An 18,458-nucleotide genomic window follows, 5' to 3' on the forward strand; every position below is an offset into this window, starting at 1 on the left:
GTGGTGTGTAATAGTGGTATATAGATGGTGGTGTGTAATAGTGGTATATAGATGGTGGTGTGTAATAGTGGTATATAGATGGTGAATGTGTAATAGTGGTATATAGATGGGGTATGTAATAGTGGTATATAGATGGTGGTGTGTAATAGTGGTATATAGATCGGGGTATGTAATAGTGGTATATAGATGGTGGTGTGTATTAGTGGTATATAGATGGGGAGTATGTAATAGTGGTATATAGATGGTGGTGTGTAATAGTGGTATATAGATGGTGGTGTGTAATAGTGGTATATAGATGGTGGTGTGTGTAGTGGTATATAGATGGTGGTATGTAATAGTGGAATATAGATGGTGGTATGTAATAGTGGTATATAGATGGTGGTATAGTATGTAATAGTGGTATATAGATGGTGGTACAGTATGTAATAGTGGTATATAGATGGTGGTATGTAATAGTGGTATATAGATGTTAGATGGTGGTATGTAATAGTGGTATATAGATGGTGGTATGTAATAGTGGTATATAGATGTTAGATGGTGGTATGTAATAGTGGTATATAGATGGTGGTATGTAATAGTGGTATATAGATGGTGGTGTGTAATAGTGGTATATAGATGGTGGTGTGTAATAGTGGTATATAGATGTTAGATGGTGGTATGTAATAGTGGTATATAGATGGTGGTATGTAATAGTGGTATATAGATGGTGGTATGTAATAGTGGTATATAGATGGTGGTATGTAATAGTGGTATATAGATGGTGGTGTGTAATAGTGGTATATAGATGTTAGATGGTGGTATGTAATAGTGGTATATAGATGGTGGTATGTAATAGTGGTATATAGATGTTAGATGGTGGTATGTAATAGTGGTATATAGATGTTAGATGGTGGTACAGTATGTAATAGTGGTATATAGATGTTAGATGGTGGTACAGTATGTAATAGTGGTATATAGATGGTGGTATGTAATAGTGGTATATAGATGGTGGTATGTAATAGTGGTATATAGATGGTGGTACAGTATGTAATAGTGGTATATAGATGGGGGTATGTAATAGTGGTATATAGATGGTGGTATGTAATAGTGGTATATAGATGGTGGTATGTAATAGTGGTATATAGATGGTGGTGTGTAATAGTGGTATATAGATGGTGGTATGTAATAGTGGTATATAGATGGTGGTGTGTAATAGTGGTATATAGTATATATAGATGGTGGTGTGTAATAGTGGTATATAGATGGTGGTGATGTGGTATGTAATAGTGGTATATAGATGTTAGATGGTGGTATGTAATAGTGGTATATAGATGGTGGTGTGTAATAGTGGTATATAGATGGTGGTGTGTAATAGTGGTATATAGATGGTGGTATGTAATAGTGGTATATAGATGGTGGTGTGTAATAGTGGTATATAGATGGTGGTATGTAATAGTGGTATATAGATGGTGGTGTGTAATAGTGGTATATAGATGGTGGTGTGTAATAGTGGTATATAGATGGTGGTATGTAATAGTGGTATATAGATGGTGGTATGTAATAGTGGTATATAGATGGTGGTGTGTAATACTGGTATATAGATGGTGGTATGTAATAGTGGTATATAGATGGTGGTATGTAATAGTGGTATATAGATGGTGGTATGTAATAGTGGTATATAGATGGTGGTATGTAATAGTGGTATATAGATGGTGGTATGTAATAGTGGTATATAGATGGTGGTATGTAATAGTGGTATATAGATGGTGGTGTGTAATACTGGTATATAGATGGTGGTATGTAATAGTGGTATATAGATGGTGGTATGTAATAGTGGTATATAGATGGTGGTATGTAATAGTGGTATATAGATGGTGGTGTGTAATATATAGATGGTGGTATGTAATAGTGGTATATAGATGTTAGATGGTATGTAATAGTGGTATATAGATGTTAGATGGTGGTATGTAATAGTGGTATATAGATGTTAGATGGTGGTATATAGATGGTGGGTATATAGATGGTGGTTTGTAATAGTGGTATATAGATGGTGGTGTGTAATAGTGGTATATAGATGGGGTATGTAATAGTGGTATATAGATGGTGGTGTGTAATAGTGGTATATAGATGGTGGTATGTAATAGTGGTATATAGATGGTGGTATGTAATAATGGTATATAGATGTTAGTAATGGTGGTATGTAATAGTGGTATATAGATGGTGGTATATAATAGTGGTATATAGATGGTAGTATGGTGGTATGTAATAGTGGTATATAGATGGTGGTGTATGTAATAGTGGTATATAGATGTTAGATGTAATAATGGTATATAGATGGTGGTATATAATAGTGGTATATAGATGGTGGTGTGTAATAGTGGTATATAGATGGGGGTATGTAATAGTGGTATATAGATGGTGGTATGTAATAGTGGTAGATAGATGGTGGTGTGTAATAGTGGTATATAGATGGTGGTATGTAATAGTGGTATATAGATGGTGGTGTGTAATAGTGGTATATAGATGTTGGTGTGTATGTATATAGATGGTGGTATGTAATAGTGGTATATAGATGGTGGTGTGTAATAGTGGTATATAGATGGTGGTGTGTAATAGTGGTATATAGATGGTGGTGTGTAATAGTGGTATATAGATGGTGGTGTGTAATAGTGGTATATAGATGGTGGTATGTAATAGTGGTATATAGATGGTGGTATGTAATAGTGGTATATAGATGGTGGTGTGTAATAGTGGTATATAGATGGTGGTATGTAATAGTGGTATATAGATGGTGGTATGTAATAGTGGTATATAGATGGTGGTATGTAATAGTGGTATATAGATGGTGTATGTAATAGTGATATAGATGTATGTGTAATAGTAGTATATAGATGGTGGTATATAATAGTGGTATATAGTGGTATATAGATGGTGGTGTGTAATAGTGGTATATAGATGGTGGTATGTAATAGTGGTATATAGATGGTGGTGTGTAATAGTGGTATATAGATGGTGGTATGTAATAGTGGTATATAGATGGTGGTATGTAATAGTGGTATATAGATGTTAGATGGTGGTGTGTAATAGTGGTATATAGATGTTAGATGGTGGTATGTAATAGTGGTATATAGATGTTAGATGGTGGTGTGTAATAGTGGTATATAGATGTTAGATGGTGGTATGTAATAGTGGTATATAGATGGTGGTGTGTAATAGTGGTATATAGATGGTGGTATATAGATGGTGGTATATAGATGGGGGTATGTAATAGTGGTATATAGATGGTGGTATGTAATAGTGGTATATAGATGGTGGTATGTAATAGTGGTATATAGATGGTGGTGTTAATAGATTAGATGGTGGTATGTAATAGTGGTATATAGATGGTGGTATGTAATAGTGGTATATAGTTGGTGGTATGTAATAGTGGTATGTAATAGTGGTATATAGATGGTGGTGTGTAATAGTGGTATATAGATGGTGGTATGTAATAGTGGTATATAGATGGTGGTGTGTAATAGTGGTATATAGATGGTGGTGTGTAATAGTGGTATATAGATGGTGGTGTGTAATAGTGGTATATAGATGGTGGTATGTAATAATTAGGTATATAGATGGTGGTGTGTAATAGTGGTATATAGATGGTGGTATGTAATAGTGGTATATAGATGGTGGTATGTAATAGTGGTATATAGATGGTGGTATGTAATAGTGGTATATAGATGGTGGTATGTAATAGTGGTATATAGATGGTGGTATGTAATAGTGGTATATAGATGGTGGTGTGTAATAGTGGTATATAGATGTTAGATGGTGGTATGTAATAGTGGTATATAGATGGTGGTATGTAATAGTGGTATATAGATGGTGGTATGTAATATAGATGGTGGTGTGTAATAGTGGTATATAGATGGGGGTATGTAATAGTGGTATATAGATGTTAGATGGTGGTATGTAATAGTGGTATATAGATGGTGGTATGTAATAGTGGTATATAGATGGGGGTATGTAATAGTGGTATATAGATGGGGGTATGTAATAGTGGTATATACATGGGGGTATGTAATAGTGGTATATACATGGGGGTATGTAATAGTGGTATATAGATGTTAGATGGTGGTATGTAATAGTGGTATATAGATGGTGTGTAATAGTGGTATATAGATGGTGGTATGTAATAGTGGTATATAGATGGTGGTGTGTAATAGTGGTATATAGATGGTGGTGTGTAATAGTGGTATATAGATGGTGGTATGTAATAGTGGTATATAGATGGTGGTATGTAATAGTGGTATATAGATGGGGGTATGTAATAGTGGTATATAGATGGTGGTGTGTAATAGTGGTATATACATGGGGGTATGTAATAGTGGTATATACATGGGGGTATGTAATAGTGGTATATACATGGGGGTATGTAATAGTGGTATATAGATGTTAGATGGTGGTATGTAATAGTGGTATATAGATGTTAGATGGTGGTATGTAATAGTGGTATATAGATGTTAGATGGTGGTATGTAATAGTGGTATATAGATGTTAGATGGTGGACTAGATGGACACAGTACCACACAACACAGCACAGTAGGTGGACACAGTACCACACAGCACAGTAGGTGGCGGCATGCACAAACAACGTGTGAATGCCATGATACCGAAGAAGAAGAAGCAGCAGCTCTGGCAAAGATGTTTATGACTAACCCAAGATAGACCACAGCCTGTTGTTTCCAATGGGGAAAAATTAGTCACAGTGGGCAGGCCATGCAAGGAGGGGCAGAGCCAAGAACGACGCAACGAGATCCTATTTGCTGGTTCTAGGAAATATTTGCATATTTCCGTTAGGGAACGCCTACTCTGTGAAGTGCGTGTGTGCAAAATCTCAATTTGCCCATGCGCTCCTTCGAAACAACGCAAATGTTTTTTTAAATGTTGGCAAAGGATAAGGTCTACAAAACTTAGTCCACTCTGTTCGTAACAGATTGACGTTTTGGGAACAGAAAACTGTATTGATAATCAATTGTTTCATCGATGAGAACATTTGCAGAATTTCGGCCAAAATCCAACTCTTTCCATCTTCTCCCACTACCGGCCACTGGGCTTCCTCTCACTACCCTATTTGGTAGTGAGAGGAAACCCCAAGCGGATGCTTCACATTTATACATCCGGTGAAATATCTGTCTCGTTCTATTTGTGGCTCTGCGAAAGGCAAGAACGACGAATACTATGCATCTGCAGAGAGGCATCACCGTAAATACTGTACGGACAATGCAGAAACCAGTTTGACTATAAATCAGCTTTGCTAAAACGCCCAATCAGGAAAAAGCTAAACCCGGAAGTAATTTATCCAGCTGTTGGTGTGTGTGTGTGTGTGAGAGAGAAACATAGAGAGAGAAACAAACAGAGAGAGAGGAGATGGTGGTTGTTTGTGGCTTTCTTTGGGATGAAAATAATACACCGTATAAAAATGTAACCGACGACATAAATCCACGTCTGGTCTCGAACAAGGAACATTGTGGTAAGAAGCGACAGATCACGTTAAGTTAGTTTGGCCAGTGAGCTTAGCTATGCTAACAGAATTGGCAGTGTTGTCACAGATACAAACATCGTATAAACATCTTTTGGTATTGTTATGCTAACCGGTTAGCTAGCTTTGATTTAGCTAGAAACAACTGTTGGTCAATTAGGGCAAAAATAACAACCGGTGTAACATGTTGTCAATGTTAACTAACGTTAATCACGACTCGTGAAGAGTGATGACTTTCTTCTTTGTTTGAATGGTTTGCTGTAGTTCATATTTGTAGCTGGGCTTAGCTACTGTATTTGACCATTTTAATCCGTTTAGACACCCGCTGTTGTGTGTCTGTCGCTCAAACAGATATGGCGAATGTTGTTGTGGGGAATAATCACGTTTCACACCATGAGTTACTAGTAACGTTAGCTACTAAAGAAACAATAATAAATATTCCTCAGAAAGTAGTTGATCAAATGAATTGCTAGTAGATCAGATATGACCGGTGTTCTTCTCGTAACACAGTAAATCAAAGAGACGATGTGGACTGGATCAGAACAATGTGGTATGTGTGAGTAGTCAGTGACAGGTTATGACTATCAGAGCATGTAACAGCCTGCTAGTCTAGGCTATTTAAAGAGTGTATGGGTGTGACCGTAGCCAGGCTTTGTAGACAACATACCAGACCGGAATATTAGGAGATGAGTGAGTTTCCTCAACTGCAGAGGAAGGTGGAACTTGACTGAATGATACCCGATACTACATCCACGGTTGTGCTGTTTCTCTACTCTTTGTTGTGTGGACAGCTGCACCTAGACATGACAGCATCCTAAAAGGCTCCCCATTCCCTTTTATAGTGTCATTTGGGACGCACCCTATGTTATTCAGGGCAAAGCTCATTGTGACTGTTGGTGTCTAAATGCTCAGCCTAGTTAACATTAAACCTGGCCTGGACCACATTATACACAAATGACACATTTGGCCTTTAGACTCAAGTAGTTTAATGTGTTTGTACATCCAGACAGGGGTGTGGGAGAAAGCTACATAGACACATGTGTGTTTGTGTCCCCATCAGGGAAATATGCTCTTGTGGAAGGCATAGACGCCAGTGTGCAGATCTGGGTTGCATCTGTGGTAATACACACACATACACACACACACTTGGCACTCCACCACCTCACATTGCTGACACACTTCTGTGGCTCGTGGTCTAACATGGTGTGTGTCTGCGCAGGTATTTGGGCCTGGATGAGGTCTTGTAGCCAACCATGTTCCCCTGCTCCACCACAACACAGTAGACCAGAGGAGAGTAGACAGACAGTAGAATTCAATGTCATTGTGAAGAGGTCAAGGTCATTGTGAAGAGGACAAGGTCATTGTGAAGAGGACACTGTGAAGAGGACACTGTGAGGTGAGTTACATATGGTTAGTGTGTTGTGGAGATGGCTATTAGACCTAGTTTAAATACTACTAGTTCTACACACCATACAGACAGAGGCCAGGGCTTCCTGTAAGGCCAGGGCTTCCTGTAAGGCCAGGGCTTCCTGTAAGGCCAGGGCTTCCTGTAAGGCCAGGGCTTCCTGTAAGGCCAGGGCTTCCTGTAAGGCCAGGGCTTCCTGTAAGGCCAGGGCTTCCTGTAAGGCCAGGGCTTCCTGTAGGCTAGGGCTTCCTGTAGGCTAGGGCTTCCTGTAGGCCAGGGCTTCCTGTAGGCCAGGGCTTCCTGTAGGCCAGGGCTTCCTGTAGGCTAGGGCTTCCTGTAGCCCAGGTCTGGTGTCTGTCTACTACAGTTATGTTGAGGGTAACCTGTAGCCCAGGTCTGGTGTCTACTACAGTTATGTTGAGGGTAACCTGTAGCCCAGGTCTGGTGTCTACTACAGTTATGTAGGGGATAACCTGTAGCCCAGGTCTGGTGTCTACTACAGTTATGTAGGGGGTAACCTGTAGCCCAGGTCTGGTGTCTGTCTACTACAGTTATGTAGGGGGTAACCTGTAGCCCAGGTCTGGTGTCTGTCTACTACAGTTATGTAGGGGGTAACCTGCAGCCCAGGTCTGGTGTCTGTCTACTACAGTTATGTAGGGGGTAACCTGTAGCCCAGGTCTGGTGTCTGTCTACTACAGTTATGTAGGGGGTAACCTGTAGCCCAGGTCTGGTGTCTGTCTACTACAGTTATGTAGGGGGTAACCTGTAGCCCAGGTCTGGTGTCTGTCTACTACAGTTATGTAGGGGTAACCTGTAGCCCAGGTCTGGTGTCTGTCTACTACAGTTATGTAGGGGGTAACCTGTAGCCCAGGTCTGGTGTCTGTCTACTACAGTTATGTAGGGGGTAACCTGTAGCCCAGGTCTGGTGTCTACTACAGTTATGTAGGGGGTAACCTGTAGCCCAGGTCTGGTGTCTACTACAGTTATGTAGGGGGTAACCTGTAGCCCAGGTCTGGTGTCTGTCTACTACAGTTATGTAGGGGGTAACCTGTAGCCCAGGTCTGGTGTCTACTACAGTTATGTAGGGGGTAACCTGCTGCGCAGATTATTTGGTGTTGGTATTTATCAGGATCCCCATTAGCCACTGCAAAAGCATCAGTTACTCTTCAAGGATCCACATGAAACATGACATGATGCATAGTACAGAACATTATTAGTTGAGGACTGAAATACATACATTTAAAACATCACACAGTCTACATGTTAGCACACACACACACACACAATATCTAGGTCTAATACATAACACAGTGTAAATATGTATGAAATGGGACTGTGAAGAGACACGGCCCTATGTGCAGTAAGGTGTTATTTTATCTGGTACCCTGAGTTACCTGGGTTACCTGGGTTACCAGAGAGTTCCATGTAGTCATGGCTCGATTTAATACGGTGTGTTTCCCCGGCCTCTGTTCTGGACCCGGGGACTGTGAAGAGACCTCTGGTTGAATGTCTTGTACCCGATGAGTGTCTGAACTGTGAAGAGACCTCTGGTTGAATGTCTTGTACCCGATGAGTGTCTGAACTGTGAAGAGACCTCTGGTTGAATGTCTTGTACCCGATGAGTGTCTGAACTGTGAAGAGACCTCTGGTTGAATGTCTTGTACCTGATGAGTGTCTGAACTGTGAAGAGACCTCTGGTTGAATGTCTTGTACCCGATGAGTGTCTGAACTGTGAAGAGACCTCTGGTTGAATGTCTTGTACCCGATGAGTGTCTGGACTGTGAAGAGACCTCTGGTTGAATGTCTTGTACCTGATGAGTGTCTGGACTGTGAAGAGACCTCTGGTTGAATGTCTTGTACCCGATGAGTGTCTGAACTGTGAAGAGACCTCTGGTTGAATGTCTTGTACCCGATGAGTGCTGTACTAGGGGTGATGCTCTGACGAGGTCAGATACCTAGGCTGTACTAGGGGCGACGCTCTGATCGAGGTCAGATACCTAGACTGTACTAGGGGTGATGCTCTGACGAGGGTCAGATACCTAGGCTGTACTAGGGGCGATGCTCTGAGGTCAGATACCTAGGCTTTACTAGAGGTGATCCTCTGACGAGGTCAGATACCTAGGCTGTACTAGGGGCGATGCTCTGACGAGGTCAGATACCTAGGCTGTACTAGGGGTGATGCTCTGACGAGGTCAGATACTAGGCTGTACTAGGGCGATGCTCTGACGGTCAGATACCTAGGCTGTACTAGGGATGATGCTCTGACGAGGTCAGATACCTAGGCTGTACTAGGGGCGATGCTCTGACGAGGTCAGATACCTAGGCTGTACTAGGGATGATGCTCTGACGAGGTCAGATACCTAGGCTGTACTAGGGATGATCCTCTGACGAGGTCAGATACCTAGGCTTTACTAGGGGTGATGCTCTGACGAGGTCAGATACCTAGGCTGTACTAGGGGCGATGCTTTGACGAGGTCAGATACCTAGGCTGTACTAGGGATGATGCTCTGACGAGGTCAGATACCTAGGCTGTACTGGCGGCGATGCTCTGACGAGGTCAGATACCTAGGCTGTACTAGGGGTGATGCTCTGACGAGGTCAGATACCTAGGCTGTACTAGAGGTGATGCTCTGACGAGGTCAGATACCTAGGCTGTACTAGGGACGATGCTCTGACGAGGTCAGATACCTAGGCTGTACTAGGGATGATCCTCTGACGAGGTCAGATACCTAGGCTGTACTAGGGGCGACGCTCTGACGAGGTCAGATACCTAGGCTGTACTAGGGGTGATGCTCTGACGAGGTCAGATACCTAGGCTGTACTAGGGGTGATGCTCTGACGAGGTCAGATACCTAGGCTGTACTAGGGGCGATGCTCTGATGAGGTCAGATACCTAGGCTGTACTGGCGGCGATGCGCTGACGAGGTCAGATACCTAGGCTGTACTAGAGGTGATGCTCTGATGAGGTCAGATACCTAGGCTGTACTAGGGGTGATGCTCTGACGAGGTCAGATACCTAGGCTGTACTAGGGGCGATGCTCTGATGAGGTCAGATACCTAGGCTGTACTGGCGGCGATGCTCTGACGAGGTCAGATACCTAGGCTGTACTAGAGGTGATGCTCTGATGAGGTCAGATACCTAGGCTGTACTAGGGGCGACGCTCTGACGAGGTCAGATACTGTGGTGACCTGCACTGACACTAGGCTAGTTGTTGTTGTGGTGACCTGTACTGACACTGGGCTAGTTGTTGTTGTGGTGACCTGCACTGACACTAGGCTAGTTGTTGTTGTGGTGACCTGCACTGACACTAGGCTAGTTGTGGTGACCTGTACTGACACTAGGCTAGTTGTTGTTGTGGTGACCTGTACTGACACTAGGCTAGTTGTTGTTGTGGTGACCTGCACTGACACTAGGCTAGTTGTTGCTGTGGTGACCTGCACTGACACTGGGCTAGTTGTTGCTGTGGTGACCTGCACTGACACTGGGCTAGTTGTTGCTGTGGTGACCTGCACTGACACTGGGCTAGTTGTTGCTGTGGTGACCTGCACTGACACTGGGCTAGTTGTTGCTGTGGTGACCTGCACGGACACTAGGCTAGTTGTTGTTGTGGTGACCTGCACTGACACTAGGCTAGTTGTTGTTGTGGTGACCTGCACTGACACTAGGCTAGTTGTTGCTGTGGTGACCTGTACTGACACTAGGCTAGTTGTTGTTGTGGTGACCTGCACTGACACTAGGCTAGTTGTCGTTGTGGTGACCTGCACTGACACTAGGCTAGTTGTCGTTGTGGTGACCTGCACTGACACTAGGCTAGTTGTTGCTGTGGTGACCTGCACTGACACTAGGCTAGTTGTTGCTGTGGTGACCTGCACTGACACTAGGCTAGTTGTTGCTGTGGTGACCTGCACTGACACTGGGCTAGTTGTTGTTGTGGTGACCTGCACTGACACTAGGCTAGTTGTTGCTGTGGTGACCTGCACTGACACTGGGCTAGTTGTTGTTGTGGTGACCTGCACTGACACTGGGCCTAGTTGTTGTTGTGGTGACCTGCACTGACACTAGGCTAGTTGTTGTTGTGGTGACCTGCACTGACACTAGGCTAGTTGTTGTTGTGGTGACCTGCACTGACACTAGGCTAGTTGTGGTGACCTGTACTGACACTAGGCTAGTTGTTGTTGTGGTGACCTGTACTGACACTAGGCTAGTTGTTGTTGTGGTGACCTGCACTGACACTAGGCTAGTTGTTGCTGTGGTGACCTGCACTGACACTGGGCTAGTTGTTGCTGTGGTGACCTGCACTGACACTGGGCTAGTTGTTGCTGTGGTGACCTGCACTGACACTGGGCTAGTTGTTGCTGTGGTGACCTGCACTGACACTGGGCTAGTTGTTGCTGTGGTGACCTGCACGGACACTAGGCTAGTTGTTGTTGTGGTGACCTGCACTGACACTAGGCTAGTTGTTGTTGTGGTGACCTGCACTGACACTAGGCTAGTTGTTGCTGTGGTGACCTGTACTGACACTAGGCTAGTTGTTGTTGTGGTGACCTGCACTGACACTAGGCTAGTTGTCGTTGTGGTGACCTGCACTGACACTAGGCTAGTTGTTGTTGTGGTGACCTGCACTGACACTAGGCTAGTTGTTGCTGTGGTGACCTGCACTGACACTAGGCTAGTTGTTGCTGTGGTGACCTGCACTGACACTAGGCTAGTTGTTGCTGTAGTGACCTGCACTGACACTAGGCTAGTTGTTGCTGTGGTGACCTGCACTGACACTAGGCTAGTTGTTGCTTTGGTGACCTGCACTGACACTGGGCTAGTTGTTGCTGTGGTGACCTGCACTGACACTAGGCTAGTTGTTGCTGTGGTGACCTGCACTGACACTAGGCTAGTTGTTGCTGTGGTGACCTGCACTGACACTAGGCTAGTTGTTGCTGTGGTGACCTGCACTGACACTGGGCTAGTTGTTGCTGTGGTGACCTGCACTGACACTAGGCTAGGCCTATATATGCTGTCATTGTTCTGAAACATAACTTACCGTGTACAATTGTCCAGACAGCACTTTCACACCCCCATTAAAAATAGCTTTTCTGGGGTTTAAAATCATTATCTTGACATTCAAAACCCCTGTAATACACAATATGTGATGGAGCGACACACTAGGGGTCATGCTGAAAGTCCTGAGACACTTAGATTCCTGGTCTATTCCTGTGTGGTAGTGATGGTACCAGGTGTCAGGTTGATGCTTGGTTCTATTCCTGTGTTGTAGTGATGGTACCAGGTTGATTCCTGGTTCTATTCCTGTGTGGTAGTGATGGTACCAGGTGTCAGGTTGATGCTTGGTTCTATTCCTGTGTTGTAGTGATGGTACCAGGTTGATTCCTGGTTCTATTCCTGTGTTGTAGTGATGGTACCAGGTACCAGGTTGATTCCTGGTCTTCTATTCCTGTGTTGTAGTGATGGTACCAGGTTGATTCTTGGTCTATTCCTGTGTTGTAGTGATGGTACCAGGTTGATTCCTGGTTCTATTCCTGTGTTGTAGTGATGGTACCAGGTACCAGGTTGATTCCTGGTCTATTCCTGTGTTGTAGTGATGGTACCAGGCTGATGCTTGGTTCTATTCCTGTGTGGTAGTGATGGTACCAGGTGTCAGGTTGATTCTTGCTTCTATTCCTGTGTTGTAGTGATGGTATCAGGTTGATTCCTGGTTCTATTCCTGTGTGGTAGTGATGGTACCAGGTGTCAGGTTGATGCTTGGTTCTATTCCTATGTTGTAGTGATGGTACCAGGTTGATTCCTGGTTCTATTCCTGTGTTGTAGTGATGGTACCAGGTACCAGGTTGATTCCTGGTCTTCTATTCCTGTGTTGTAGTGATGGTACCAGGTTGATTCTTGGTCTATTCCTGTGTTGTAGTGATGGTACCAGGTTGATTCCTGGTTCTATTCCTGTGTTGTAGTGATGGTACCAGGTACCAGGTTGATTCCTGGTTCTATTCCTGTGTGGTAGTGATGGTACCAGGTTGATTCCTGGTCTATTCCTGTGTTGTAGTGATGGTACCAGGCTAATGCTTGGTTCTATTCCTGTGTGGTAGTGATGGTACCAGGTGTCAGGTTGATTCTTGCTTCTATTCCTGTGTTGTAGTGATGGTATCAGGTTGATTCCTGGTTCTATTCCTGTGTGGTAGTGATGGTACCAGGTTGATTCCTGGTTCTATTCCTGTGTTGTAGTGATGGTACCAGGTACCAGGTTGATTCCTGGTTCTATTTCTGTGTTGTAGTGATGGTACCAGGTTGATTCCTGGTCTATTCCTGTGTTGTAGTGATGGTACCAGGTTTCAGGTTGATTCCTGGTTCTATTCCTGTGTTGTAGTGATGGTACCAGGTTGATTCCTGGTCTATTCCTGTGTTGTAGTGATGGTACCAGGTTTCAGGTTGATTCCTGGTTCTATTCCTGTGTGGTAGTGATGGTACCAGGTACCAGGTTGATTCCTGGTTCTATTCCTGTGTGGTAGTGATGGTACCAGGTGTCAGGTTGATGCTTGGTTCTATTCCTGTGTTGTAGTGATGGTACCAGGTTTATTCCTGGGTCTATTCCTGTGTTGTAGTGATTGTACCAGGTGTCAGGTTGATGCTTGGTTCTGTTCCTGTGTGGTAGTGATGGTACCAGGTGGCAGGTTGATTCTTGGTTCTATTCCTGTGTTGTAGTGATGGTACCAGGTACCAGGTTGATTCCTGGTTCTATTCCTGTGTGGTAGTGATGGTACCAGGTGTGATACGTGGTTCTATTCCTGTGTTGTAGTGATGGTACCAGGTGTGATACATGGTTCTATTCCTGTGTGGTAGTGATGGTACCAGGTTGATTCTTGGTTCTATTCATGTGTGGTAGTGATGGGTACCAGGTTGATTCTTGGTTCTATTCCTGTGTTGTAGTGATGGTACCAGGTTGATTCTTGGTTCTATTCATGTGTGGTAGTGATGGTACCAGGTTGATTCCTGGTCTATTCCTGTGTTGTAGTGATGGTACCAGGTACCAGGTTGATTCCTGGTTCTATTCCTGTGTGGTAGTGATGGTACCAGGTGTGATACGTGGTTCTATTCCTGTGTTGTAGTGATGGTACCAGGTGTGATACATGGTTCTATTCCTGTGTGGTAGTGATGGGTACCAGGTTGATTCTTGGTTCTATTCCTGTGTTGTAGTGATGGTACCAGGTTGATTCTTGGTTCTATTCATGTGTGGTAGTGATGGTACCAGGTTGATTCCTGGTTCTATTCCTGTGTTGTAGTGATGGTACCAGGTACCAGGTTGATTCCTGGTTCTATTCCTGTGTGGTAGTGATGGTACCAGGTGTGATACGTGGTTCTATTCCTGTGTTGTAGTGATGGTACCAGGTGTGATACATGGTTCTATTCCTGTGTGGTAGTGATGGTACCAGGTGTGATACGTGGTTCTATTCCTGTGTGGTAGTGATGGTACCAGGTGTGATACGTGGTTCTATTCCTGTGTTGTAGTGATGGTACCAGGTGTGATACGTGGTTCTATTCCTGTGTGGTAGTGATGGTACCAGGTGTGATACGTGGTTCTATTCCTGTGTAGTAGTGATGGTACCAGGTGTGATACGTGGTTCTATTCCTGTGTTGTAGTGATGGTACCAGGTTGATGCTTGGTTCTATTCCTGTGTGGTAGTGATGGTACCAGGTTGATTCTTGGTTCTATTCCTGTTTTGTAGTGATGGTACCAGGTTGATTCTTGGTTCTATTCCTGTGTGGTAGTAATGGGTACCAGGTACCAGGTTGATTCTTGGTTCTATTTTATCTGCTTTACAGATTCATATTATCAACATGGGCATTACAGTAGTGTGTTATTGCCTTTTCAGAATATTTTGTATTGGAGTGGGACTGTCTCTGTTAGGGAGAACATCTGGTATTGGAGTGGGACTGTCTCTGTTAGGGAGAATGTCTGGTATTGGAGTGGGACTGTCTCTGTTAGGGAGAACATCTGGTATTGGAGTGGGACTGTCTCTGTTAGGGAGAATGTCTGGTATTGGAGTGGGACTGTCTCTGTTAGGGAGAATGTCTGGTATTGGAGTGGGACTGTCTCTGTTAGGGAGAAAGTCTGGTATTGGAGTGGGACTGTCTCTGTTAGGGAGAACATCTGGTATTGGAGTGGGACTGTCTCTGTTAGGGAGAACATCTGGTATTGGAGTGGGACTGTCTCTGTTAGGGAGAATGTCTGGTATTGGAGTGGGACTGTCTCTGTTAGGGAGAACATCTGGTATTGGAGTGGGACTGTCTCTGTTAGGGAGAAAGTCTGGTATTGGAGTGGGACTGTCTCTGTTAGGGAGAACATCTGGTATTGGAGTGGGACTGTCTCTGTTAGGGAGAACATCTGGTATTGGAGTGGGACTGTCTCTGTTAGGGAGAATGTCTGGTATTGGAGTGGGACTGTCTCTGTTAGGGAGAACGTCTGGTATTGGAGTGGGACTGTCTCTGTTAGGGAGAACATCTGGTATTGGAGTGGGACTGTCTCTGTTAGGGAGAATGTCTGGTATTGGAGTGGGACTGTCTCTGTTAGGGAGAACATCTGGTATTGGAGTGGGACTGTCTCTGTTAGGGAGAACATCTGGTATTGGAGTGGGACTGTCTCTGTTAGGGAGAACATCTGGTATTGGAGTGGGACTGTCTCTGTTAGGGAGAACATCTGGTATTGGAGTGGGACTGTCTCTGTTAGGGAGAACATCTGGTATTGGAGTGGGACTGTCTCTGTTAGGGAGAACATCTGGTATTGGAGTGGGACTGTCTCTGTTAGGGAGAACATCTGGTATTGGGTGGGACTGTCTCTGTTAGGGAGAACATCTGGTATTGGAGTGGGACTGTCTCTGTTAGGGAGAACATCTGGTATTGGAGTGGGACTGTCTCTGTTAGGGAGAACATCTGGTATTGGAGTGGGACTGTCTCTGTTAGGGAGAATGTCTGGTATTGGAGTGGGACTGTCTCTGTTAGGGAGAACATCTGGTATTGGAGTGGGACTGTCTCTGTTAGGGAGAAAGTCTGGTATTGGAGTGGGACTGTCTCTGTTAGGGAGAACATCTGGTATTGGAGTGGGACTGTCTCTGTTAGGGAGAATGTCTGGTATTGGAGTGGGACTGTCTCTGTTAGGGAGAACATCTGGTATTGGAGTGGGACTGTCTCTGTTAGGGAGAACATCTGGTATTGGAGTGGGACTGTCTCTGTTAGGGAGAACATCTGGTATTGGAGTGGGACTGTCTCTGTTAGGGAGAACATCTGGTATTGGAGTGGGACTGTCTCTGTTAGGGAGAATGTCTGGTATTGGAGTGGGACTGTCTCTGTTAGGGAGAACATCTGGTATTGGAGTGGGACTGTCTCTGTTAGGGAGAAAGTCTGGTATTGGAGTGGGACTGTCTCTGTTAGGGAGAACATCTGGTATTGGAGTGGGACTGTCTCTGTTAGGGAGAATGTCTGGTATTGGAGTGGGACTGTCTCTGTTAGGGAGAACATCTGGTATTGGAGTGGGACTGTCTCTGTTAGGGAGAACATCTGGTATTGGAGTGGGACTGTCTCTGTTAGGGAGAACATCTGGTATTGGAGTGGGACTGTCTCTGTTAGGGAGAATGTCTCACTCTGATTGCTAACGTTGCTGTACGGGTGAGAGAGACCCAGTTAGTGGTGACTAAGAAGCTGGGTCTCCTGGCTGGCTGGTTGTTCAGGGACTGTTAGTGGTGACTAAGAAGCTGGTTCTCCTGGCTGGCTGGTTGTTCAGGGACTGTTAGTGGTGACTAAGAAGCTGGGTCTCCTGGCTGGCTGGTTGTTCAGGGACTGTTAGTGGTGACTAAGAAGCTGGTTCTCCTGGCTGGCTGGTTGTTCAGGGACTGTTAGTGGTGACTAAGAAGCTGGGTCTCCTGGCTGGCTGGTTGTTCAGGGACTGTTAGTGGTGACTAAGAAGCTGGGTCTCCTGGCTGTCTGGTTGTTCAGGGACTGTTAGTGGTGACTAAGAAGCTGGGTCTCCTGGCTGGCTGGTTGTTCAGGGACTGTTAGTGGTGACTAAGAAGCTGGGTCTCCTGGCTGGCTGGTTGTTCAGGGACTGTTAGTGGTGACTAAGAAGCTGGGTCTCCTGGCTGGCTGGTTGTTCAGGGACTGTTCCACAGTCTGACCCATTTAGACAGGAGACAGACGCACAGAGCTGTGGTCCACAAGAGACTGGGGTGGAAGGATACAGGGAGAGGAAGGCAGTAGGGCTGGGAACTGATGGACATAATGCTTTATAGCCTCTAGACTGATGGACATAATGCTTTATAGCCTCTACACTGGACATAATGCTTTACAGCCTCTAGACTGATGGACATAATGCTTTATAGCCTCTAGACTGATGGACATAATGCTTTATAGCCTCTAGACTGATGGACATAATGCTTTATAGCCTCTACACTGATGGACATAATGCTTTATAGCCTCTACACTGATGGACATAATGCTTTATAGCCTCTAGACTGATGGACATAATGCTTTATAGCCTCTAGACTGATGGACATAATGCTTTATAGCCTCTAGACTGATGGACATAATGCTTTATAGCCTCTAGACTGATGGACATAATGCCTTATAGCCTCTAGACTGATGCACATAATGCTTTATAGCCTCTAGACTGATGGACATAATGCTTTATAGCCTCTACACTGGACATAATGCTTTATAGCCTCTAGACTGATGGACATAATGCTTTATAGCCTCTAGACTGATGGACATAATGCTTTATAGCCTCTAGACTGATGGACATAATTCTTTATAGCCTCTAGACTGATGGACATAATGCTTTATAGCCTCTAGACTGATGGACATAATGCCTTATAGCCTCTAGACTGATGCACATAATGCTTTATAGCCTCTAGACTGATGGACATAATGCTTTATAGCCTCTACACTGGACATAATGCTTTATAGCCTCTAGACTGATGGACATAATGCTTTATAGCCTCTGACTGATGGACATAATGCTTTATAGCCTCTAGACCAGGGGTCCCCAAACTTTTTCCTGTGAGGGCCACATAACTTTTCCCTTCTCTGATGGGGGGCCGGTGTCAGTTTGTAACAGAAAAAGTGTGACGATCGTAGGGGAGCTTAAAAAATTTATTGTTTTCCAGAAAGCCACACATAACCAAATAACCCTTTCCGGGTTCTTTACAGAAAAAAAGTCAGGAAACAAATAATAACACTATTAATGAAATAAATAATAACTAAATAACCCTCTCTGAGTTCTTCACAGAAAAAACAGGAAATAAATAATAACTAAATAACTCTCTCTGGGTTCTTCATAGAAAAAAAAGCCATGGAACATTAACTTTCTGTCGTGCCATGCACAATCTTAACAGATAAAAGTTCAGCTCAGTTGCCAGAGCAGAATCTCTCTGACACATATGAGCAGTCTCTTAAAGTTCTTGTGTTCCTTCCTTATAATCCTTTTGTAGGTTCCAGTAGGCTTGTAGACACCGCTGTTTGCAGCTCTCTCTCATCAACTTCCCTGTGAAAACCACAAAAGA

General features: G+C 44.1%; 1 pseudogene; it reads left to right on the forward strand.

Moving 5' to 3' along the window:
• The first annotated feature begins 5,184 nt into the window (after window positions 1–5,184).
• The window catches only part of LOC135571083 (palmitoyltransferase ZDHHC7-like), a 54,075-nt pseudogene continuing 40,801 nt past the window's right edge, over window positions 5,185–18,458 (forward strand).

This window comes from Oncorhynchus nerka, unplaced genomic scaffold (genome assembly GCF_034236695.1).
Source record: "Oncorhynchus nerka isolate Pitt River unplaced genomic scaffold, Oner_Uvic_2.0 unplaced_scaffold_788, whole genome shotgun sequence".
NCBI lineage: Eukaryota > Metazoa > Chordata > Actinopteri > Salmoniformes > Salmonidae > Oncorhynchus > Oncorhynchus nerka.